Here is a 26,225-nt window from a genome sequence, read left to right on the forward strand (position 1 = left end):
ATATTTGGGAAGGTCTGGCTGAATGTCAGCAAAGCGCCGCTGAGAGAAGGTTAATGAGATTTTAAAAACCAGGACTAACTTTTAAATACCAATACCATAACGAAGTTTAAAAGCCAAGCTATGCCAATTAAATCTAGAGAAAAATATACCGGTTTATTTTATTATTTTTTACAAAAAGCCTGGTTCTGCAACTAATAAACGCCGAACTTGAAAATATAAAATGTATTTATTTTTTATTTATTTTTAACATACTGCCGGTCCATTTTCGGAGGTTTGGGCATGATGCAGACAAAACACTAAAGCAAGTTAGCAAAAAAAAAAACAAATATATAAACACAAGAGCGATTGATCAGTTCATTGTTCGTTCAGTTCATCAGTTCAGTCTAGCAAACAAAAGTTAATCAATTGCACTAGAAAATGCGACAAAAGAGACAATACTCGTCACGCTGCGGCCAACTCCTTCCACTTCCAAATATACTAGAAAAAAATATCGGAACATTCAAACACGTCTTTCCTGCAACGAAACTCACGAATATGTTTCTCGCGTTCCTGTCTTGTGTCACTGCTAACGTTCTACGATAGTCATCAAATTCTAAACACGTTTTGTTATGTGATATGATATATCAAAAAGTTAAGCACTTAACTCTCCTTCGGCATAATAACTCAGGCAGTTCAGACGCAGCTTACAAGGGTGAACGATATGCTTCTTTGCCATTTAAATTATAAATTAACTTAATATTATGTTTTACCCCTTCCATCTGGCCTGCTTAAGATTGCAAACGACGGTCCCATAAGATGCCGGCATATTCTAGTAATAGACGGATTGCAATTTTATACACCGTTAGCTTGGTTTAGGAGTACAGTGAATCAGAGTCCCTCGCAGCGACTACAGCTTTCTTGACGTGTTGGTAATAACCTGTCTAATGCAAAAAATTCCAGCTCAGGTTTGAATTAGTTGTAATGCCTAGATACTTCTGTTTATTGACTACTGCTAAAACTTGAAGTTGGAGAGAAGAAGTGGTATTTTCTTCAACTTTATTGATATTTGCACAGATGCCTTGTCGTTCAACTCCGTTTCCCACTTTTGACACCGTGCACAAAAATATAATTTTAAGGCTATCAGCTAAATATTTTTCATCAGAAAGAGAAGCTTTTTTTTTGGAAAGTAGGATAGAGTCTCCTGCGAAATATCTACACTGTGTTGGGGGTTTCTCTAATATCTGATCATTGGATCATTGATAAAAACTAAAAAACCGATGGGCCGAGTGCCGAGCCCTAGGATACTCCGGGGCTCGGTACTCGGAGCCCTGGAGTACATGTTCTCTTCCTCAGACGGAGTTCCAGTTATTGAAAATCATATCAAGATATAAAATATGTTTATACTATATATTCCAGTTCAACCTAATGCATTATTGAAAGCACGTGCTCTGAGAAATTACTACTGGATTAGACGTAAGTAAATATGAACTATAACTTGGATTTTCTCTTTAAGGTGTATTCATTTTTTATTGATTACAACACGGAAAAAATAAGGATGTATTTTTTTTCATCTAATCTTAGCGTTACTTTACGACAATTTTCTTACATTTCATAAATGTATGAGGGAGTATAGGAAATACACACAGCGTGTTTTAATATGTTTTTGTTCATAACAAGAAAGACAGGGTAAAAAGCACTTTGCCACTTTTCAAAGTAGACCCTGACGCGTTAAAAACACATGTGCGCTAACGCTTCACCAAAGCGTGTCTGCCGCTTAAGACATCATAATGGTTACTCCGAAACCCTGGTGCACCGCCGCCCTAAGCTGATCCTCTGCATGGAATTTCATTCCCCCAAGAAAAACTTTGAATGAACCAAACAAATTAAGATCAAAGGGTGCCAGGTCCTTTGAGTATAGCGGATGCGGAATGCACTGAATGCGTAGACCCTCGATTTATTTTTGGTGTCGCATGCCGTCGGCTAATGCGCATTTTGTATTCATTCATACATTCATTTTTCCTTAAGGTCCCATTAAGGGCATTGTATAAGGGTGGGGGGTATAATCAAAAATTATTAAAAAAATGCCAAATACAAAAAGGGTACACTCAGGGTATACTCAAAAGATTTTATTCAAAATTAAAATTAAAAATAAAACGAATTTAATAACAAGAACAGTGTAGCCTTATAGAAAAAGAAGTAAGCAGGCCTCACTGTGGTGACAAAGGATGATGGAAGTCTGTCCTCGTCGCTGATTGCTTGAGTACTAAATGGTCGGTAAAAAGCATTAGCAAAACCAGAAATGCTTTGGATGGTGCAGGCTTTGTTGAGGCGAGAAGTTGTTCGGACGAAGTCTGATAACAGTGTGCTTCTGAGGTCGCGTATATGGTGGCATATTTTATGACTAAGGCAAAACTGAGAAACCTTTCTGCGAAGCTGCAAAGATTGCATGGTGAGTTGAGTTTTGAGCGCTGAGACACTAAATATGGTTATAAGTGGATACGATGAAACAAGCATCTCTGCCTTGAGCTGCTTCCACGCTACTGATAAGGAACACTTGAGGGGGGGGGGGTTCCAGATGTAATCCCATCAAATGTACAAATACTGCGCTGTAGCAACATGCGAAAGGTAAAAAAAACCACGACACTTTGACCTAATCACAAACTTTGAATTGTTACCAAGCAGGACACAATACGACATGATGTTGACACTGAATGCCCTGGTGATGTAATGTTCGAATATTGGTCATTTCTGTCCCCAAAGAGCGAGAGCGAAATTCTTGCTTGGCATCGGAACTGCGCGTAACTTTGACCTTGTTGACTAAATGTACCTCCGCTTTTGCTGTGCCTCTTCGTCTCTGGCTGGGCACACAGGATTCAATAATGCTCCCGAGTGACGATGTGTAGTGAATATTATCTCCTTTGGCTGTATCGCGTCGAAGCAGCGGTTTGAATATATTTACGCGGCGTTCCTTAGTACCTGGCCTAAATTGTTTTGGTTCCCACCTGGGGGTTCTTTATGGTTTTGTAGGATGGCATCAATCTACGTAGCTCTGAGCCATGACTAATGTTGAATAAATTACTAATGTTGAAACATTACTAGTGTTCAATAAAAAAGTCAAGAGCATTTTCAGTTTTGCACTTTGTGTCTGTATCTTATCAATTTTGTCACACTTCAGGCGCTCTTGCAAGAAATATAACAGCCTGTGAACGAGGCTAATCGAATGAGCCATAAAGCAGTGGCAAATATTTTCTGATTTAGTTACCGCACAGCGTGCCAGTAGTGCGTTATGGGCTCTGCCGGCCGCGAAGATGGTCCGTGCTGAAGACGCCGCCAACGGTTTCTGATACATTCACACACGTTCAGTGCACTTTTGACCACGCATAAACATAGTCGATTCTCAGCAATTCCTTTTCGATACCTCGTGTCCAATTTAAAGGCCACACAATCCAGAGACCCCGCAAGGTCTTCTAAAGGCACTCACAAGCCTACAAATTGGGCTATACGCAATCCTCACATGGGCGGGTGTAACCCGATCGATACCAGAGCTGGGAAATGCCGCCTTCCACGTTGTCCCTCACGACAATTCCTGGTTGGCTAGCCAAGCACTACTAAGGCATTGAATATTTTTTCGCAAAGATGGCGGGAAAAGATAGGTCCAAAAACAATTTTGTACGGAAAAGTTTTCCGTATATCTGCTTTTGTCAGCGAAGCATTAAACACGACTTTTCACGTTGCTGCAGTCATGCCCAAGTAAGGATTCCGACAGACCTCACTAGGGTGCAATTACCCTTAACGGAAACCGTTAAAAATACAGAATCGTTAAACGTGAAAAGATCTACGTAGCAATCTGAAGTGAATGTGAACGCAATATTTTACAATTAAATAAAAAGAACATTAATCGAATTAAGTTTGTGCTGCAAATGTTATAACGTAAGACGCACAATAAATTGATGTTTGAATACTTTCCCATAAACATACAGTAAATATATGTATATAAAAACAACAAATATATTGCCGTCTCATATAATACAGTTAGCTAATATTTAAGTATTGTTCATGCACACACATGTTATTCATCAGGAATATATGGCTAATATTTATTTAATTACTTTGTGCGAAAAACATCTCAGACTTTACGCTCATTACACTCATTATAGACATTTTTCTCTGCCAGTGCCAGGAGCCCGAGTAATATATTTTTGTTCTATCGCTTTCAGCATCTCCACGACCTGTAACTATTCCGGAAGTTTTCGAAGTTGAAGTGAAACTTGTTGTGGACAAACATCACCACGGGCATTTTGATAGTTTTGAAGAATTAATAAAATACCTTCTTCTGATCATTACTATGGTAAGAGATATTTATCCAGCTGATTCGATTCGGAATACGTTATATTTAGGGTTCCGCGTTTTCGGTTTCTATTTTTTTCAAACTTCGGCGTACTTTTTTCGGTGCTTATTTTAAAATTGAATTTTCGGTTTTCTTCGGCGTATACCTATGTCCTAAAAGTTTATCGTTTTTTTTTTTCGGCGAATATAAAATGAACAGCAACGAACACCGGGTCACATGATCCTTGTACGTAGCTCTGATATTTGTGATCCGTCAAAGAATAACGGCACATATACATTGAAAGAGAAATGAACACTTCATTCGGCAAATGGGTGCAACTGTAAAAGAAGCAAGAAAAAAAAAAAAACACAGAAGGGCAAACAAGTCAGATATGAAGCCTCTGCCCAAAAAACATGAAACTTCACCTTCTTTACTTCAGGATTACGTGATCTTATGATAGTACACGCATATGTACTTTCCCAGGTTTTCCTCTTGTTTGATCCGCACTCTTTCTTTCCTGTTAATACGACCCTGAGCTTCGAGAATGCATTCTCAACGCTAACACTGGACACTGGCAGGCTGATGAGATGAACCACTGCCTGAGCCGAAATCGGACAATCAACCGATTGTGACCGCCAAAAGAAACACGGTGCGACGTGCTGAGGCAAAACACGACATGCCGAGCGAGCATGAAGTCAGTCTTCCTTACAACGAGTTTGAAATCACGTTCGTGCATGGCGAAGTCATGGGGCATTTCGAAAATCACGTTCCGATCGATGATGCGCACATTAAAACAAAACGTTGTGATGCCATTCGTGTATCCCATACATCCGGACACGTTTCGATAGACACTGTCGTTCCACTTTTTCGCCACGGCTCTGCAGTGCGACTGACCTTTTCCGGTTAAAACTGAATTCTAGAAAATGGATTCGAGGAAATTTTATCGGTTTAAATCGAAAATGCCGAACCTAAAAACTGACCTTTTTTGGTTAAAACCGAATTTCCGAAAATAAATTCGGCGTAGTTTTATCGGTTTAAACCAAAAACTCCGAACCGTAGTTATTTTTAAGAATTTATGGCATAATGTAACTTTACCAAGTATAAATTAGTTTATTGACCAAAACACCCCAGCTGACAAGTGTGGATCATATATTTTCCAAAATACTCAAAATAATTCCGGTCAGTCAGAAGGGGGAAAAGCATATATTGAAGTAGTTCCACTTCTTTCAACCGCTGCGTTGTTTTTACGCTCATAATGCTTTAAAATTTATACAAGCGTGGTCATAAGTGCTACCGAGTATACTCTCATATAGCAAAAATAGAGAATCAGAAAATATACCATTTTTTATAATCGAAAAATATAGACTTAACACATTTCATTGCTAGCTTCACAATGCTGTACCTCGTAGAACCTGTCGATATAAAGCTATGGGCATTAGTGACGCAGAGTGAATGCGGGTTGGTAAAAGTGGTTTTTTTTTTGTTCATTTGAATCGCGTCTGCATAATATGATAGCATTTGTGATTTGTCTTACCTTAGGAAATGTCTCGGCCTATCTTTGAATACATTGAAATTATTGTTTTAACGCAAATTATTCAACTATTACTGAGAGGATGGGAAAGGCAGGGCTTATCTTTCAAAATCGAACACTAAAGCGACTGCCTAAACGTTTGGTCGTGGTTTTGTCAGGCGTGCGCGCTTGAGACTGAGAAACCCAATCGGTATTGAGAGTAAAAAGGTCGCGCTTGAAGCGGGAAAGGTAAAGTACCTTTTTACCGGCCTAGTCCTTTCAGTGCTTATTAAGTGTATTGTTTCAGTCGTGGCATCGCCACCACGGCAAGATATTTGGCAAATTCCATTATTCGTCGCGGTCTTGCGAATACACACCATTCCGCATTATGTGCATATAAACAACAATATAAAGTCGCCCCCGGCCCGGGGTGTCATGCCTAATAGTTCTTAAGGCCGATACTTAAGCTGTGATTTTATTTTTCCAGTTGTATGAGGCAATACGACTGGAAAACTCTTAGGTGTCATGTTTTTTGAAAATATGTCGTGGGAAAGTCATATAAACTCTCTTATTCCAAAGCTATCCAAAACTGTGGGCATGTTAAATCGACATCGTTATATTTTACCAACAAGCGTTAAATTATGAATATATAATTCTCTATTTTATTCTCACTTAAATTATTGCCATTTAGTTTGGGGAACAACAACTTTAACAAACCTAGAAAAGTTACATCTATTGCAAAAAAAAAGCACTGAGGGCTATAGCTGCCGTCTCGTATGATTTTCACACAGCTGGCCTATTTCAGAAATTTCGCGTATTAAACGCGCATGCATTATATGATTATAGGCTTAGCACTAGCCTTGAAGTACAGGGTGTCACAAAAGAAAATTTACACGGTCTTTTTTGCCGCAAAAATAAACTAGGCATCGTCGAACGCTCATTCTCCGCCCAAAGGTAGAGCTAGAGGTCACAACCAGATGCCAAAGTTTCAGCCCGATCAGCACACCGTATGAATGGCAAACTTTCAGTGAAAGTTAAACCTAGTAAACTTCAGGGGTGACATTTGTAACTACAGATAAGTGGAGAACGTTTCTTGTCCCGGTAACTTCAATGCCGTGCAAGATTCAGTTTAATCCAGCAGAGTCTATTAAGTACAATCAAAGAAGGTCGTTCTTCCTAAATAATATAAACGAACCGCTTCGGTTCATGCGTCTGTGGTAATATGTTATGTCTATGAGTGTCTTTGAACTCTTCTGAACTGCACATTGACGCTGATTCATACTCGAAGGTCATTATTGCGCCGTTCATCACATATTCAATAAATGCAAGGAAAAAATGAAGTAATTGGTATTTTTATATATATTATGCATGAACATAAACAGAAACAATCAATCGATAAAATAAAATTGAATCAAATAAATGGTGACGATTAATTGGTTTAACAATTTTAAACGACTCCCGGCCCTAATTAAAAGCATTTCCAAAACAGCGCAGGGATATATCTAAATATTAGACTACAGTTCTACATTCGCGCTCTAAGTATATATTTTATGAACGAACACTACGAAGTATTCTGTATATTCCCGTGATGAATACCCCGAAAAAATTACGGCAACTAACCGAACCAAAATATTGCTACAGAGTCGGCATAAACATATGTAACTGTACTTCGTTTAATTTAAAAACAAGTCCAAACAATTCAATTAAGACTTCATAAATTTAATATTCTTGCAAAAATGTTTTTGAGCAGTTAATTTTATCAGCACCAATCAAATTTCTATTCATATCTGATGCTGAAATGAGTGATGGGGCGCAGGCGAGCTGGTTTACGTTTATGATTTAAGAAAACCTTGAGACTGGGGAATACAAGAAGCACAAACACGACGAAATCTCAAAAGACAACTGTGAATTTATTTTTCCAACTCGTCTCTTCATAGAGCGCCACCACCATCACTAGAACTTCCTACCGTCACCCCACAATACAAGTCAGATGCGCAAGATCCAACGACCAAGATTCGAAGAACCGAACAAAAGCCGAACGAACTTTTACAACAGCAGAACAATAGAACATCCACCTTCACCCCCAACACACCAATTCGAAAAAAAAAACACACACAAAGACACCACTTTATATCACCCGCACAAAAGTTCGAGGCCACCGAGAATTCTCACTAGATAAGAACTTCCGCAACTCTTTGTTTCACACAATGGACAAGTTTCTTCTCTTCACATAACTCATTTCGTTTCCAAAATTGTACAGTTAATTATTTTGTCCAAATTATATATCGAACTTTTGTCGCCCTTTTCTAACAAGGACCCAATTTCTTCAGATGTCACAGAGATACCAAGATGTTACGTCCCCGAAGGTCAGGTTTCTACTTGTGGAAGTTGAAAGGAACAACGTATGTATTTGGTACAAGCTATTTCCATTCCTCATTCCTAGATACGCTGATTCCCACCCAAATCGTATATGTGTTTCTTATTTCTCTAGGGTACTCACTTCAGTGAAACAGTCCTTGGCTCCGACCCAATGAACCCCAAAGGCAAGCAGAAATTGTTTCTTAATGCAGAAACAACAATGGCGAAACTTGTAGAGACACAAGGGACAAGCACAGCTGACGTTGTTGTCCTGATTACCGGGTAAGATCATGATGTGACCATGTCAATATTGTTAATATTTTAAAATATATCCTCCCTATAAGGCAGAGATATATATATATATATATTGTCACGGGTGGTGACCAAAAAAACAATAGATGAACAGGAAGAAATAAACGTTTAATGTGGCGAACTTGTGCCAAAAATAAAAGAGTACAAAAGATAATAACAAAGCGTCGCGGGCGTCGAAATCGGCGAAACCGCAGGATCGAGCGCTGGGGCGAGACTGACTCGACAAGGTCGCGGGCGGCCTCTTATCTAGAGTGCGTCGCTATCTCGAAGATTCGGCGAAAGCGGCTCGAGCGTCGCGTCATCGGGCGAGAATGAACACGCACTTTCTAGAAAACAAAGGCAGGAATAAATGATAGAAGTTACGTGCGGTACATGAATAAACGAGAACTTTCTGGAGGTCCGTGACCGAGCGTTGCTTTCTCAGCCCTGGGCGCGGCATTATCCCCCCCTTTAAAAGTGCATCGTCCCGATGCAGCACAAAAACGGAAAACAAAAAAAACAAAAGGACAGCAGAATTGCTAGCCGGAGTTCACAGTCCACAGTTCACTCGTCGACGAGAGTGGAGAGTCCTATCGTTCGTAATACGGCTTCAGCCGGACGACATGCACCACCTCGGGTCGCGGCTGACGTCTTGCAGATGGGCGCGTTCCGTCGGGTAGAACTTCGTAGTTCAGATCGCCGAGTCGACGAAGCACTTTGTAGGGTCCAAAGTATCGTTTCAGCAATTTCTCACCGAGGCCGCGGCGACGGATGGGCGTCCATACCCACACCCTATCTCCGGGCTGGAAGTGGACGTCCCTGCGACGAAGGTTGTAGAGGCCGGCGTCGACGCGTTGCTGGTCTTGAATCAGGAGTCGGGCGAGCTGGCGAACTTCTTCGGCGCGTTGAGCAACCACCTGGGCGTCGTCGCTCTGATTGTCAGATGGCTCATGGGGCAGCATTGCGTCCAGCATGGTCGTCACCTTCCGACCATGTACCAGCTGAAAAGGGGTGAATCCAGTGGTCTCCTGAACCGCCGTATTGTAGGCGAACGTGACGTAGGGCAGCACCTCGTCCCACGTCTTGTGCTCAACGTCGACGTACATAGAGATCATGTCGGCGATTGTCTTGTTCAGTCTTTCCGTCAGCCCGTTGGTCTGCGGGTGGTACGCAGTTGTACGACGGTGGCTGGTGTGACTGAGTCGGAGGATTTCTTGGGTCAGTTGTGCCATGAACGATGATCCGCGATCTGTAATCAAAACTTCTGGAGCGCCGTGCCGGAGGACGATGGACTCGATGAAAAACTTGGCGACTTCAACAGCCGTGCCTGCTGGAAGGGCTTTCGTCTCGGCGTACCGTGTGAAATAATCGGTGGCGACGATAATCCAGCGGTTTCCCGACGTTGACGGTGGGAAAGGGCCAAGTAGATCCATTCCGATCTGCTGGAAGGGTGCTGTTGGCGGAGGAATTGACTGCAAGAGTCCGGCCGGCCTCGTCGGAGGTTTCTTTCGTCGCTGGCATTCATGACATGATCGCGTGTACAGGTGGACGGTTTTGGGGAGCTTGGGCCAGTAATATTTTTCACGAATACGTGCCAGGGTCCGGCTGTAACCAAGGTGTCCCGACGTCGGGTCGTCGTGGCAGGCTTGAAAGATCTCCTCCCGAGGGTCGGTCGGGATTACCAGCAGCCATGGCGAGTTGTTGTTCCCGAAGTTCTCTTTGTAGAGTACACCTTGTCTAATGGCGAAGGTCGGCAGCGCTCGTGAAAAAACACGTGGCATGGCACTCCCGCGCCCTTCCAGGTGCTCTATTAGTGCGCGCAGCTCAGGATCGTCTCGTTGACGCCGGGCCATGTCGTCGATGTTCACTGCGCCCAGAAAACACTCGTCGTCATCGTCGTCGCTGCTGCCGGAAGGTGTTGCGACGGGAGCTCTGGACAGGCAGTCGGCGTCGCTGTGCTTGCGGCCTGACTTGTAGACGACGGTCATGTTGAACTCTTGTAGTCGGAGACTCCACCGCGCGAGGCGTCCTGGCGGGTCCTTGAGGTTCGCAAGCCAGCAGAGCGAGTGGTGGTCCGTGACTACCCGGAACGGGCTCCCGTATAAGTACGGACGAAACTTCGTGATTGCCCAGACGACCGCAAGGCATTCTTTCTCAGTCGTGGAGTAATTTCTCTCCGCCTTGGTCAATGTCCGACTTGCGTAGGCGATGACTCGCTCGGTGCCTTCTTGTACTTGAACCAAAACCGCGCCAAGCCCTGCGTTACTTGCGTCCGTGTGAATCTCGGTTTCCGCATCCTGGTCGAAATGTCCAAGAACAGGAGGAGTCTGCAGTCGTCGCTTCAGCTCGTCAAATGCCTGCTGCTGTTCATCGGCCCATTCGAACTTCTCGGCGTCCTTCGTGAGGTGTGTGAGCGGTGCGGAAATTCTTGCGAAATCTCGAACGAAGCGCCGATAGTAGGCACATAGCCCAAGGAACCTTCGGACGGCCTTCTTGTCTCTTGGCGCTGGAAATGCTGCGACGGCACGAGTCTTCTCGGGGTCTGGGCGGACACCTTCGTTACTAACCACGTGGCCGAGGAACTTCAGTTCGTCATAAGCGAACCGACACTTTGACGGCTTCAGGGTGAGTCCGGTGGTCCGTATGGCTTGGAGAACTGCTCGGAGTCGTCGCAAGTGCTCGTCGAAGTTGCTGGAAAACACGACGACGTCGTCGAGGTAGACGAGACAGCTCTGCCACTTCAGTCCTGCCAGTACGGTGTCCATGACACGTTGGAAAGTCGCTGGCGCCGTGCACAGTCCGAAGGGCATCACTTTGAACTCGTACAGTCCATCCGGCGTGACGAAGGCTGTCTTTTCTCGGTCCCTTTCGTCGACTTCGATCTGCCAGTAGCCGCTTTTCAGGTCCATCGATGAGAAATATCGAGAGTGGCGCAGCCGGTCTAGTGTGTCGTCGATGCGGGGGAGTGGGTAGACGTCTTTCTTCGTCACCGTGTTCAGCTGCCGGTAGTCTACACAGAACCTAAACGTCCCGTCTTTCTTCTTAACCAGTACGACTGGAGAGCCCCAAGGACTGCTTGAAGGTTGAATTATGTCGTCGTTCAGCATTTCTTGAACTTGCTCCTGGATCGCCTGCCTTTCTTTAACGGAGACTCTGTATGGCGATTGATGCACCGGGCGCGCGTCGTCCTCGGTAACGATGCGGTGCTTCGCAACGGTGGTTTGGCGCACCTTCGACGACGTGGCAAAGCAGTCGCGGTATTCGGCGAGAAGGTTAATCAACTGTCGTCGTTTCGGGCCCGGGAGTTTAGGGTCAATGTCGAGCTGCGCTGGCGACGCACTGTCTTGCTGAGGTGGCGAGAATTCGTCAGTAATGGCGGCGACAGCGGCGGAGTTTTGGAGTTCCTCGACCTGGCCCACGGCTGCACCTTTTGTGAGGTGTTGCGCTTCATTTCGGAAGTTCGTGACGAGGACCGCAGTGCGGCCATCCTGAAGTTCAGCAACTCCTCTTGCGACGCCTATTCCTCTTCCCAGAAGCAACTGGAGGCTTCCTTCGAGCAGAACTTCGCCGCAGAAATCTTCGGTGATCCCGACGGGTACGAAAACACTCGACCGCGGCGGTAAGTTCACGTGGCTGGCGAGAACTCGGACCGCAGATGACGTCGCTTTGGGTTCCTCCGGTGGTGAAACAGGCTTTCGCAGCGTCAACCGGTTTGCTCCGAGGTCAATGACGGCGCCATACTCGCAGAGGAAGTCCATTCCGAGGATAACGTCCCTCGAACAGTCTTGCAGAACGACGAACTTTACAGGGCACGTCTCACCGTGGATCTCGACGCGAGCGGTGCATCGCCCGACTGGTGTGATGAGGTGCCCACCGGCGGTTCGTATTTGAGGTCCATCCCACGGCGTCGTGACTTTTCGAAGGCGGCGGGAGAGCCTCCCACTCAAAACTGAGTAGTCTGCTCCGGTGTCCACGAGTGCCGATGCGTCGTGGCCGTCGATGATGACGTTTATGTTGTTGGACACCGTTTCAGGAGCGTCGTTTCGGTCTCCGGTAGCGTTCGAGTGGGGGCCCTCCGACGTTCGTGGAGGATCTTGGCGTCGGTCGTCTTCGGCAACTCCACCTCCAGGGGTTGCCGCGCCTAGTTTCCCCGGCGTGGAGCGAGGGGCGACAGGCTTTCACGTCGGGGTCGGTGCATCGGCGAAGCTGGACGTCGTGGTGAAGGCGATCGGAACTCTCGGCGGGACGCAGGCTCGGGGGACTGGGGTCGTCGCAAGTACTCGTCGATCTCCCGAGGGCGTTCACCATACCTGGGACGCGGGTCGCTTGGGTGGAATCCACGCAGCCCGAGTCGGCGGTATGGGCATCGGCGGTACACATGGTCAGCTTCCCCGCAGTGGTAACACAGCGGGCGTCGATCGGCCGTCCTCCAGACGTCTGTCTTCCTCGGCGCAGGTCGGTCTGGGTGAACGTGCGCCTGATCTTCCTGTCGTCGGGGATACTGCGGCGTTGGGGCGTCTCTTCGGGGTGGCGCCGCGGCTTGGCGGGGAGCTTGCGGCGGTCGTCGGGCTATGGCAGCGTAGCTCAACGTCGGCTCCTGCGGTGCCACCGTGGTGACGGGAACCTCTGGTTGGAGCGCCCGTTGTACTTCCTCGCGCACAGCCTCGGCAATGGAAAGTGTCGCTGGACGACTTGCGGCTGGCAGCAACTGGCGAAGTTCCTCCCGGACGACCTCCCGGATAATTTCGCGGATATCCGTACCAGGAGCGTTCTCGCCACCAAGCAGCGCGGTTGCAGCGACACTTGGATGTCGCTGGTAGTGGGAAGCGCGCGCTTGGAGGGCGCGCTCGATGTTTGTCGCCTCGGTGACGAAGGCTTCGACGGTGCCCGGCGGGTTGCGCACGAGGCCTCCAAAGATGTCGTCTCTCACCCCGCGCATGAGGACCCGCAGCTTCTTGTCGTCTGTGGCTCGTGGGTCGGCACGGGCGCTCAGGCGGAGGACATCTTCTACGAAGCTTGTGATGCTTTCGTCGGGGCCCTGCGTTCGAATTCTGAGGAGATCTTCTGCCTTCTCCCGTCGGTGTAGGGTGGCGAACGTCCGCTGCAACTCGGCCACACAGATGTCCCACAACGTAAGCGAAGCCTCGTGATTCTCGAACCAATGCCTCGCAGTACCCTCCAGCGAAAAGTAGAGGTTCTGGAGGCACTGCTCCGCAGTCCATCCGTTGTGCCGCGCCACACGCTCGTAGTGCTTGATCCAGTCTTCGACACCCTCATGGATCTCACCGTGGAAGGGAGTCGGCGTACGGGGAGCGGCGGGCAGGTAGACGACGGCAGGAGCGGCGGGGGTCGGCGACTGGTCGGCCACCGTCGGCTTCGTTGGCTGTTTGGTCCTGGGCGGCAGAAGTCCGAATTCCGGGTGTAGGCCTTGGGTGCGACGACTGAACCGGATCTCGGTAATGCCTTCGTCGGTTATTCGTGGGCTTGGCGTCGGACTTGCACTGCGAACCCTCGGAGGGGAACGCTGCACGGGCATGCGTTACCCAGCACCTCCACCAATATGTCACGGGTGGTGACCAAAAAAACAATAGATGAACAGGAAGAAATAAACGTTTAATGTGGCGAACTTGTGCCAAAAATAAAAGAGTACAAAAGATAATAACAAAGCGTCGCGGGCGTCGAAATCGGCGAAACCGCAGGATCGAGCGCTGGGGCGAGACTGACTCGACAAGGTCGCGGGCGGCCTCTTATCTAGAGTGCGTCGCTATCTCGAAGATTCGGCGAAAGCGGCTCGAGCGTCGCGTCATCGGGCGAGAATGAACACGCACTTTCTAGAAAACAAAGGCAGGAATAAATGATAGAAGTTACGTGCGGTACATGAATAAACGAGAACTTTCTGGAGGTCCGTGACCGAGCGTTGCTTTCTCAGCCCTGGGCGCGGCAATATATATATATTCTAGAGTAACATTCTTTTATGAGGTCTGTTACAATTATGTAGTATATTTTGAATGGGCTTATCACTGTCATATTTACATAATAGAAGGCATAAGGAAAATTAGCATAACACAACTTTGAAAAAGAAGAACCTACTTTGCTGTTAAACATACAAATGTATAGCAATTACTTTGGCCTATTTTAAGGCAATGACCCCGACTTTCGAAGGCACAAGGTGTTTGATTTAATACGAAAAGACTTTCTAAAAGAAGGAGATTGTTAGATGAAATTCGTTTTCACCATTATTTGCTCTTTTTTTTTTTACTCTTAAATTGCTCTTTAAGGGTAATTGTCAAGTTGCTCTTAAGATGCGAGAAAAAAAATTTCGAGGACATCTAAACACTTCTTGTGAGCTATGAATGCGAAAGTATGAATACCCTTATACCACTTTCTTAGTTCGTCTGCAGCGTAGTGGCATGAGCGGCTACGTTTCGCTACTGCCGAGGTAGCGGCCAATGGCCGATCGCGCCCGCTCTCGTGAAATGGCCGCGCCGCGCTGAGCTCGGCCGTGCACCCTGCCTCTCCGGAGTTTGCCCGAGCGGGCTGTACGGCCAGACCCGCACCTCTTACCGGCGACAGGGTCGCTGTGTGCGCCGCGCCGCCATGGAGATGGCTTCTCTGATGGCGTCCCTTGAAACTACGCAGCGCCAGAGCCATTGGCCCTACTGAAAATTCTCATTTGTATGAGAAATTTCTTGTGTCCAATAAACACATATGAATCATACAAGATATATAAGAACATATAAGAACAACTAAGAACCGTATAAGAACCATATAAGAACTATATAAGAACCATATAAGATATATGAGAACATAGAAGCACCATATAAGAAACTAGTGGGAACTTTCTTATAAGTTTCTTATGGGGTTCTTATATATCTTATATAATTCTTATATAGTTCTCATATAATTCTTATATGGTTCTTATATGTTCTTGTATGTTCTTATATATCTTGTATGATTCATATGTGTTTATTGGACACAAGAAATTTCTCATACAAATGATTTTTTTTACTAGGGGGGAGCCTATATATTACATGGCGGCTTCACTTCGCTTCATTGGGAGAGGGGAGTTTAGGTGCCGTTTGGACCGACTTCAAAGCTGAGGACGTCGGTTCGCTCCATGGGACAGTTAATGCTTTCGCATTAAAAGAGGTACATCCAAGGCACGTGCATAAAGAAAAAAAAACACATTTATTTATGAAAATAAAATAAATTAAACGCAAGCAAACACAATGAAAACCGTATCTTTTGAAAGTCACTCGTGGTTCGTCTCATGTAGCAGATGTGATGTTTTCTGGTCGGTAGACACTTCAGGGCATTATAGCCTCGTCCCACAAGAGCGACAAACACCGGTTTTTGTCCGACGACACCACAACGTTCCGTGTCGCCCATGCTGTCCCATTGCAACGACCATTCGCGATAATCGCGACAAGCGATGACAAACAATTGACGACCGATGAGTTCTTGTTTGTCATTGGACTTGAAGCGCAGCAAGCTGTCCCACTGAGGAACATGCCTCGGGGACAAACTTATCCTCCTCGCCCGCTTGTGCCTTCTGTTGCCACCCTTCCCACCCTTCTACCCTTCCTCCCGGAACGAGAGGCCCTTGGCGGCCACTCCTCGTTCCCGCAGTTCCGGTCCCTCGATTGCACGTAGTGGTCGGGGGCGGCTTGCTGGCTGGGGATGGGCGGTCGCGTTGCGAAAGGGAATTTGCTGTCGCTTGTTTTGCTCGGGAAAACTTGGTGCGTGAGATGGTGCTTCAAGACGCCGAAGTCTGCGCCCCTGCATCAGGATGGATACGCCCATGTGCGAGGACTGACCAAAGTGAGACCGCTCACCACGAATTAGGACACGACGTTCCGCAGCAAGCCATTCCGGCAGACGAGAGACTTGTCATCCCGTTCTGTGATAATCGAGATGCCGTATTGTCCACCAAAAAACGCCTGCCCACGATCAATCAAACAAGAAGTTATAAACATCCTCAAAATCAGCGTGAAATTCTGTGGCGCTCACCTAGAATGCCTCGAACGCCCCCTAAAAAGGAACGATTCGGGTATTCTAGTTCGGAAAATGTTTGGTGTCGATTGTCGAAACTGTTCGCGGAAAGTCGCCAACGGCAAATGAAGACAAGTGGATGTTTTAATCAAGAAATAAAGTAATCGTTTCCACTTTCACCATGTTTGTCGGCGCGTTTTATGCCCAAAGAGCTAAACACGAAAACCGCGTCGCCAGACTCTGTTTGCCTGTTTATTTTGAAGTGTTTGGTTCACAACTCCAGTCCCACTAGGAAACAAGTTTCCTTGCCCCCGTGTTCTGCGTCGTGTCTGCCAGGTGGGACGGCGGACTCCGACAAACAGGCTGTCTGTCGTTTCGTGTGCCGCTTGTTGTCGTGTGTCGCTGTGTTTGTTGCTGTCTGTCGCTCTAGTGGGACACGGCTTTTAGAGCAATGCAAACTTGTCTGTAGTCAACGTCTTGGCACCAGGACATCGACGGGCGAGAATGAAAGTCGCAGTTGTTACCGTCATTAGCGCCTCACTAATCAGCTTCTAATTTATAGTCGATAACGCGTGTCCACGCTTCCATATTGAAACATCCCATATAAATTCATAGAGGAGGTCTAACAGGAAGGCATTTTATGTATACTCGTTCATTGGAAGGCATAGCGGAAGTCAGTTTCTGTATGCATTTTTATGGAAACGTGTACATGAAGGTTTGTGAAGGTAAAAGCGCTAAAAACAACGGATAAGTAAAAGAAACGTACAACACAGAGCGCCACTTGCAACTGAAGTTTATTCACAGGAAACACACATATATATACACCGTGAAATCGCGACATGTGCTTCAGAAATGCGACATTCTGATGTTAATATTTTTCTTTGTTTACCTTGCTCCATAAATTTATTAACTTGTTTACAAATTGTTTTAACATTTTTAGTGCTTGGCTTCTAGTAATTGTATATAGTTTGTATTTCAAATTTGTCTTGTACCACTCCTGTCTGTAATGCCACAGGGTCTTGAGGGTACTGATATAGATAAATAAATAAATAAAATGAAGTATGATATCATTACAAAACATTTTCAACAACAAACATTGCTGGGAAAATATAAATCAAAGGACGTTAAGACCAAATCAACATGTGTTTAACTATTTATAAGGAGAAAATATTGAGATGCCACAAGGAAATATTATGTACCTAAGTTTTTTTAATAGATTATCGGATGAAAACGGATAATATAAAAGGTTCTCTTTTCTTTTCATTAATTAGAATTACCCTGTAAGTCGCGAATTCTAGTATACTTCATGGTATGTAAATGCTAATTTAATAATGTAAGACGTGCTTTACATACTCTAGATGTTAGGGGAATGGCTACAAGCTGTAAAAGGAGGTGGAACTGCAGAAATTTTTCTTATATCGGTATGCTCTGTTGTTTTTAGGTACTTGCGCAGTAAACAAGTATAGAGGCTCTCTGTGCGTTCCACGCACAAGCCGTGATTGGCTTATGTGACCTGTATATTGTATTATTTAAAAAAAAAAGTAAATGAAAATGTTTTAATGTATTTTTTTGTATCTTCGGCTGCTGACTCAAGTAGCGTTCTCAGCCATTCCTTGAGAGCTATACCTTCAAGCCTGACCGCATTTTCGGTTTCTAATACTTCACGAAGCTTCAGTTCGCCACTCTAAGCTGGTATTATTTAAAGTAGTTAATTTGACCTCAAAGTATGAGACTGGGTGCTTACGTCAAACGCAGTCATCATGGGAGATTGCTATCTGCAAATTACAATTGGCAAAGTAAACATTCTATCCATTTACATTATCGCTTATAAGACTTCATAACATTAAGGTGTAAGAAGCATCCAGGAAAGGTCACCATTGTTAAGGAAGAGAATGCTCTCTGGGTCAAATTTATTTTTGCCATATCTCAGCATCCCATGATGGCTGAGTTTGTCTTGACCACCCATTTTCATTATTTGCGGTCATTGTAAGTACTCCAAATATTTATAGCTTAGAGTGGCAAAATGAAACTTCATAAAATATTAGAAATTAAAAATGCATTTCGGGTCGAAGGCGAAGCTCTCACGCAATGGTTGAGAGTACTTGATGAGCCAGCAGCTGCAGCCGTAAAGGAAGAGCGAAAGACGGAGCAGTTAGCCCATTACGGCAAACATGTTTTTCATGCATCTGCATTGTCCCCCCAGTGGAGGGAAGAGTACGCGAGGGAAGAGTACGCGATGAAATCGGCATTTCCTTAGGAAGAGGGCAATCGCTTGAAAAAGGTAATATTTTTTCTGGAAGCTGAGAACGATGGAAAAAAATTGCTGATAGGGAATTTGAGGAGATTTCAGTCCAGCATTAAAGCTCCTAGAGGAGGAACGTTTTGGAGCCGACAAGTGACAACGGTTTAAATCTGTTTGTAAAGATCAGCGGCCAGATGAGAGACGCGGATGAGTCCGGTGGAGATTCGGAGGCTCTACTTCGATTTTAACCTGAATCATCCAGTTTAAGGATATACGCGACAAACAAAAGACGCAGAGCAGCAAATGGAGAAGATGACGATCGGTTATTTTCATCTCATTAACGTGACCGCGAACAAGACCCGCATGCCAGCCTGCGTAGGACAAGGGGACAATCATAGTAACCCTGGAGCGGTTTCGAAAACGATTATTGACATCAAATCGAAAGTACTGCACTCATAATATACAGACTGGTCTTCAAGCTTGTTTACAGTATTTGGACCCTTCTATACAATGGCACACTTTACACAGTAACGGAAAACAGTATTTTACCCCTCACAGGAAAATAGCGCACAAAAACCACTGATTGTGTCAAAAAAGAAACACGTGAGAAATATAAAAGAAAAGTCCAACTTAGATGCCCTATCAGTAGGTCATATCACACTAAGGGAAGTGGCGTGAAAGAATGAAGGATTCGCCCATTGGCCAACCGGACGTAGAGGAGTGACCGTTGGCTCAGGAATTCCTGCTCTCCCAGCCAAAAACGTTCGCGGTCTAGATAGCGGTACAAAGAACGTTGAAGACGAAACAGCAGAGATCACATGGCTCTTGTACAACGCTGCTGTAGCACAGAAGCACTACGATTCTGCCAAAGAACATGCTGGCCGACTGCTAAGAGGAGGAGTGCAAAGCCTCTTCGAGGATAGCGGCGGCCCGAGACGTACTGCACGATGCCCAGAGTGCAAGAACCATGGTGCACTGGACGCCCAATCATATCACGTATATCGTTTTTGTTATGTGAACCCACTGAGGCTATAAAAAGTGTGTAATGAGCTGAAGTGAATATCTACAAAATTTTTACTTTCCATCTTATGTGCTCGAATATGTATGCAATTTTGTCTATTTTGTACTATGTTGACGCACGTTTTGTAATATTGTTCACTTGTTTTTTCTTTATACTGGGTAAAGATGAGAAAGTTGTGCTTATTATCTAGTTTAATTTTTTCGATGAAACGTTGCTGTTGGTTGTATGGAACCCCAGCCACCCTCAAGCTTTTTTTTATTCCTTTTTTTTTCTGGGGACTCTTAACAACATTTTGAAGAAGTAAACGAATTGAATTGAATTAAAAGAACGACATTCATGCTCTCGGTTCACAACACATAAGAAGTGCTTAGGCATCCTTGAATTTTTTGTCAGTCGCTTGAAAACATAAACAAGAAAACAACAAGAACAGAAGAACTGAAAGGCCTGAGTGTTTATTTTGTTGATATTTTTTGGCACTTTTTCGAGTACTTTAACAGACATCGACAGAAACTTTTATTGCGCCGCGGATCGGGCACAGTGGAACGCTAGAGCACCACTTTCGGTGAAACATCTTCTGGGCGTTGCAAATAGTAACAGCCGATAGTGGAATAGCAGACTACGCCAGGGGGCTGTCACGCGCCTGCTTGCACGACTATCAGGCGGTGTTAGACGCCAGACAAGACGCGCCGGATGTCGCGACATGGAGACACTATGTTTGCGTACGTGTTCGACACTAACAACCACGCCAAGTCAAAGTGTAATGGGCGTGGTCTCTGATCTGTGGTCGGGAATTAGAGCGAGCAATAACCTCCTCCCAAATTGCTTCCTGATGCATAAAAATAAGAAAGTAAGATTTTTGTCGGAAAACATTGTTATGTTTTATGCTAGTCTTTTCTAGGCACTTCAAAGAGAACATTTTATTTCAAAGTTAGTTTTTAAAAATCTAGAATATAAATAAGTAAACAGGGCGCTTATACTTGGCTAGATCTACACACTTGATAAGCCATTTGCCAGATAAAACACTTTTTATGATCAATATAGGGGTATCTCTATTGCAAATACCATCCAAAGCTTTTGATGGATGATCAGAGTTTCTTGTGGTCAATCAAACTTTCCTGAGGGTGCCTAATAAATTACCAGAAATTATTTTATGGTGACTGACGAACAAAGCATCTGGGTAAACCATCTAAACGTGAAAATTTATGGTGTGCTAAGCCACAATATTTTGTAGAGCTTGATTGATCCTGGCAGTATTTGGGACGTCTACGTTGTGACCGAGAGGTGGCATTAACAATCTCACACCCTCCCGCATGCGCAAATTATATGCGTCATGGAAAGCTGACGGTGCTGTGGCTCGATCCCGCAGTGGTGAATTCGTGATGATCCGCCTCAAGAGTTGTCCTAGGATACTTGTGAATCATTGGTTTGCAGTATATCGTTAATTTTTTATTTGCCGGCAGTTAGCGCTGGTTGCTCTCTTTTGAGCCTCTAGAAGACTCCAAGTTTGCGTTTCAGGCAGAAGCGTATGGTCCAGAAAACGTATTCTGTTTCATTTGAAATCCAATAGGCAGTAGAACGCCTGGTGTCAACCGAATTTCTGCAATAACAAGACACTTCCTAGGCTGGGGATAGGATCTCAGGCTCTAGTATATGCGAATTAAGGGTGTAAATTTACGAATATTTTTTTTTCTAGGATGGATATCACAGGTGTTTCAAGTGGAAAACTAAATCCCGGTCTTGCAGGTTTGTAAATATTTTGCGGATTTTAAATGTCCCAATATACAAAATATAACAAGTTTTGCCAAATTATTGGTTTGTGTTAACACTTGTATGTGAAAGCACAAGATATCTGACCGATAAATAACCAAGAAAAGAACCCCTTACACTACAAACAAATTAGGGGGTTTTACGTAGAAAACCAACGAAGGAAGCTTTCTGGAAATAGAGTTAAAATAAAAAAGTGTTTATTGTCCTCAATTCACGTTCGTCAAATGTTATAGCTAGCAGGTCACTGCATAGGTTTCACTCGCCGCTTCTTGCGCCGAACGAATACTCACATTAATCTAAGCACCTGCAAAACTCTACTTACGCCGCTGCGTGAGTATTCTTTACAGGAAAAAGGCCTCGTTTTTAGAGTCTTCGCCTTATCAGTCTTACCCACCGATATGAGTACTTGCAAGACAAAGTAGCTTATATTTGTTTAAATGTTTGAGACACGCAAGAGCGACTGGCGTGAAGAAAATGTTGCGTCTTAACAAATCTAACTGAGTGGCTAAAGACTAAACCATACTATTTTTTATAAGTTGAATCGCACTATGCCAGACGAACGCTAAACTCTGCTGGGCTGGGCAACAGTCGCAAAAGTTTTCTCTATTTCAACGCCTGTTGTTTGTTCCGTACACACTGGCCATCATAGATGTATGTCTATAAACCAGATAAACAACTCATTTATATTACTGATCAAACCCTCTTCATGTCTGCGTCAATATAAATATTTCAGTAATAACACGATGTGTTTATTCCTGCTAAGTATTCCTAATGCATTAAATTATTTTCGACATTTTATTTCTTATATTTTCCTGTCCCTTTGTTTATATGTGTGTCACCCTTTACAAAATGTTCTCGTTGCGTTGAGAGCATAATAAATTATGGTTAATAATGCTGATCTTAATGTTGATAGAAACACTGAAGCATTATTTAAAGTTTCTGGAACGGAAGGTAAGTATTAGTGGCATAGACTCGACTTTCTCACATTCGAAATTAGAATTTTAAAAAAAACAGAAAAAAAAACTCGCTACATAAATAGCTTGCCTGTGTTTATATGCTTTTAATTTCTACACTTTTCTACTAAAAATGTGCCATTAAATCCGAAAATTTCGAAAACGATCGTCCAACGACAAAATCACAATAGCGAAACTTACATTTAAGCTAAAAGAAGGAACCATAATAACTCGAAATCCTGCTTAATAAATAGCATGGACATTGTAGTCGGGATATAGTTCTGAAACTGAGAGCTGACATGCAGCCCTTCGATCATAGAAATGAACCCAGGATACCTTCCTCTTTATCTATTAAGAATTTAATTAAACTAAATATATATTTTTTACCAAATAATTTTTTGATAATAAGTCCCCCAGCCCAGAAAACAACCCAGCGACTTCTTGGCAAACGGAAGTTAAATTTCTTGACAATGTTGCCGAATTTTGAGTGAAGCAGATTCAGATTGCCTTGAAAGTACTGTGCACGTCAAACTTCAGCTGCGCACCAATCTATCCCCCAGAGTACTAAATGATTTATTATTTTCAAAATACATATAATAAAACAACATGTGTTGTTTTATTATACGGACGTATGCGCCCCACATCAAGACTTCGGTCGTTCTGGGGCACGGAATAATAAAATATATATGTTGTTATGTAAAGGGAACGAGATGACTTTTATTCATTTTGCACCTTAAACCAGGTTGAAATTTATCGGTTCAGAAAAAAACATACTCAATCAAGATTACATTAAGCACGTGCAACAGCGCAAACGCTCATCATTAAAAAGTGGAAATATTTTGATGAACATTGTTGCGGTCTTAAGATTTATTGAATGCCCGGATGACACCTAACGAAATTCACTAGAACGTTTTTGAAGGGGCAATATGTTCTTAATGCCACTTTAGATATTGAGTCGCAAGTTACTAGTGTTGTATAAAATGTTATTTGCAGGCCCGTTTAAGGTAGATGGCATGATAAACGGGTCTACTTATTTTCACAGTAAATTCTTAATTTTCTTAATTTGTAACCATGTACTAAAGGATAATATTGCGTTATATTTAATTATTTAAAAAATAGTGAATGATGATCCTTTCCATTTCAATAGCATTGCATTTTATATTTCATAAAAGCGTAATAGATATTCTCTTTCTCTCAACAACACGTTGATACGACGTCCTCGCTGACATGCTTCCACCTTATTAATACGCATAAAACGTAATTTAGAAATGTTAGTTTCCTTTCGAAATATATATATATATATATATATATGTATATATATATATATATATATATATATATATATATATATATATATATATATATATATATAAAAGTTTGTTGACACTGTGCTGAAATGTTTTTGAGCTGTCTTAAATTTATTGTATGTTGGCATTTATTAGCTTATTTTATATGTAGATATTTATTTCCTTAATTCGCAGTAGTAAATAAACGAGCTGTTTGTGTTATATGTAAACCGAATAATAAAGAAAGCATATCTACAAATTGTCAATTTGGTTTAGTTTTGCAAATTTTATATTGGTACCAAAAAAGCACTAAAGGAGGCTTTCTCATTCTTAGGACGAGCGTACGTAGGTGCTGTCTGTGCAGTGACCTATAAGGTTGCTGTAGTCGAAGACGTGGCCACCACCTACTCCGGAGTTTCGGTGCTCTCGCACGAACTTGGGCATGCGTAAGTTTTCCACAAATTACTTAGATAGTAAATTATTTAGGTCACAATATGTTAAAATATTTGTACTTTAAGATATTTTGTTACGTCCTCCAGAGTCTACGAATAACTATTCGTATTTATATAGCTGATGTTTTTTAAACTAACAACATTTTTTATCGTTAAAAAATGTTTCGCGAACACTGTTGATTCAGAGTGAACGAGGACACAATTCATGTGGGATAACAAGAAGAAAAACTACGTAAACGTTTGTTGGGGCTTCGTGAAGTTTAGCACTGCGCTCAAATTGAAAACTTGAAACACGTCCTAAGCACAGGCTGTTTCTTTTTAAGCTCAACAATTGTGTTTAAAAAAAGCCGTGAAAGCTACACTAATGAGGTTGGTATATATGAGTTCAACGGCGATGGGGGCGTACTATAGGAGCTAATTATAACGATCAGACCGATAATTAAGCAAAGTGTGTAATATAAGTAAACGGTGAGGTGGGATATATGGTTCATTACGTACATTTAGGTGCCGAAAACTAGTACAAACAAGGAACGACTAGGCCTTGTTTTGTAGTCGTTGTTTTCATGGTTCTTGTTGTTTGGCGCTTAAACGTACGTGGTGTTGTTAATTAACGTTGTAATTATTGGTAGTATGTATGATTCTTATTACAAACTTGATGAGCATCATCGAAAATGACTAAATAAGTCAAGATTAGCATTTCTTCTAGCTCGTGGAAAACGCGGTGGTGTGGTAAGGTTACCACTCGTGTAGCAAGTGCAATGCTACCGGTGCGATAAAGCCCCCGCGAGATTTTTCCGTCTTTAATCATAGTCCCAGCCTTATGCCTGTTGCACGATTGGTAACTTTAGTGCACTCTGTGTTTCCCGCACTCTGCTTTTTTTTATGCAAATTTGTGATTTAGTGGCTTTCGATTACGCTCATCTAATTTATAATGAAAATCAAATGTCCGAATTCACCGATCAAAACGTTAATTACCATATTTGAGTGAATTATTCGACTTAGTGTGACGATTAACATCCTATATTACATGCCCCTGGCTGTATAACTCACCTGCAAAAATCGCATAAGTGTAGCTTAAGGGCTTTGTTTAAACAAATATGTTAATCCTGAAAAAAATAAAAAAATAAACATTTTTAGGTTGTGGTCTTCTCGCCACCGTTTGTCCGGAGAAAGCGGCCAAGTCATGATGGATACATCTTTATTTTTTGAGGCCGAGGTTCGGCGGCTGCTGCAACCCTATCTGAACTGTCCTGTTCTCTAGCCACGCGCATCGCGCCATGTGCCTTGGCCCCACTCTAGCTCCTTGCACGCCCGCCGCATCGTCGCCAAAGATTTGGGTGTCTAAACTTTTCAGATCTTACCCCGTTCTGGTTTTTCATGTTCAACAAAAGCAGCAGGCGCTATTTATTACTGCAGACGTTCGCACAAAACCCTCATTTGCGAGGCAGAACACCCCACAAAAACAAGTAAGCTCCTGTGGCCAATACCTGGTTTCTCAACTTAAAATGGAGAACAATAAGACTAACAAAATATTTGTCTGTTTTTACCATCGCTCTCTCTCTTCAACCGAGCATAATAAATAGCGCCGCTTTACGTTAAGAAGTCTTCCAGCTCACGCCCCCAATGTGAAGACTGAGAACGCACATCAAAGCGGCACATTCGTTTTTATATAAACACCGATATAAAAGTAAGGACAACGCGACTATAACAAGCAATTTTCACCTTTCTGACCACTCTCCCCCAACCCAGCAGTCTTCCAGCTTACACCACGACTAGCTCGGGTGAAAAGGGAGCTACAACCAGAATCGGCCGCATTTTCGCTTTAAAATAGGTTAAACTACAGTGACGAGGCTTGTACTCCATTGCATGTCCACCCTCCTGGGATGATGCAACGCTAGCGTGACTGGAGGAGGAAGGTGGGAGCACGGAACAGCCGAACCAAAAGCGGAGAAATGGACCTTTTCCACATACCGACGGCACCAGGCGGTGACTGCACGAACTAAAAATCGAGGAAGTGACCTACCTGCGCTACCAATCGATAATGGCA

The 26,225-nt window shown here is 43.7% G+C and overlaps 1 pseudogene; it reads left to right on the plus strand.

The window, feature by feature from the left end:
* Positions 1–26,225, plus strand: part of LOC120850048 — a 72,988-nt pseudogene that overhangs the window by 16,853 nt on the left and 29,910 nt on the right.

Source organism: Ixodes scapularis, unplaced genomic scaffold, assembly GCF_016920785.2.
Source record: "Ixodes scapularis isolate PalLabHiFi unplaced genomic scaffold, ASM1692078v2 PGA_scaffold4__175_contigs__length_147842914, whole genome shotgun sequence".
Classification (NCBI taxonomy): domain Eukaryota; kingdom Metazoa; phylum Arthropoda; class Arachnida; order Ixodida; family Ixodidae; genus Ixodes; species Ixodes scapularis.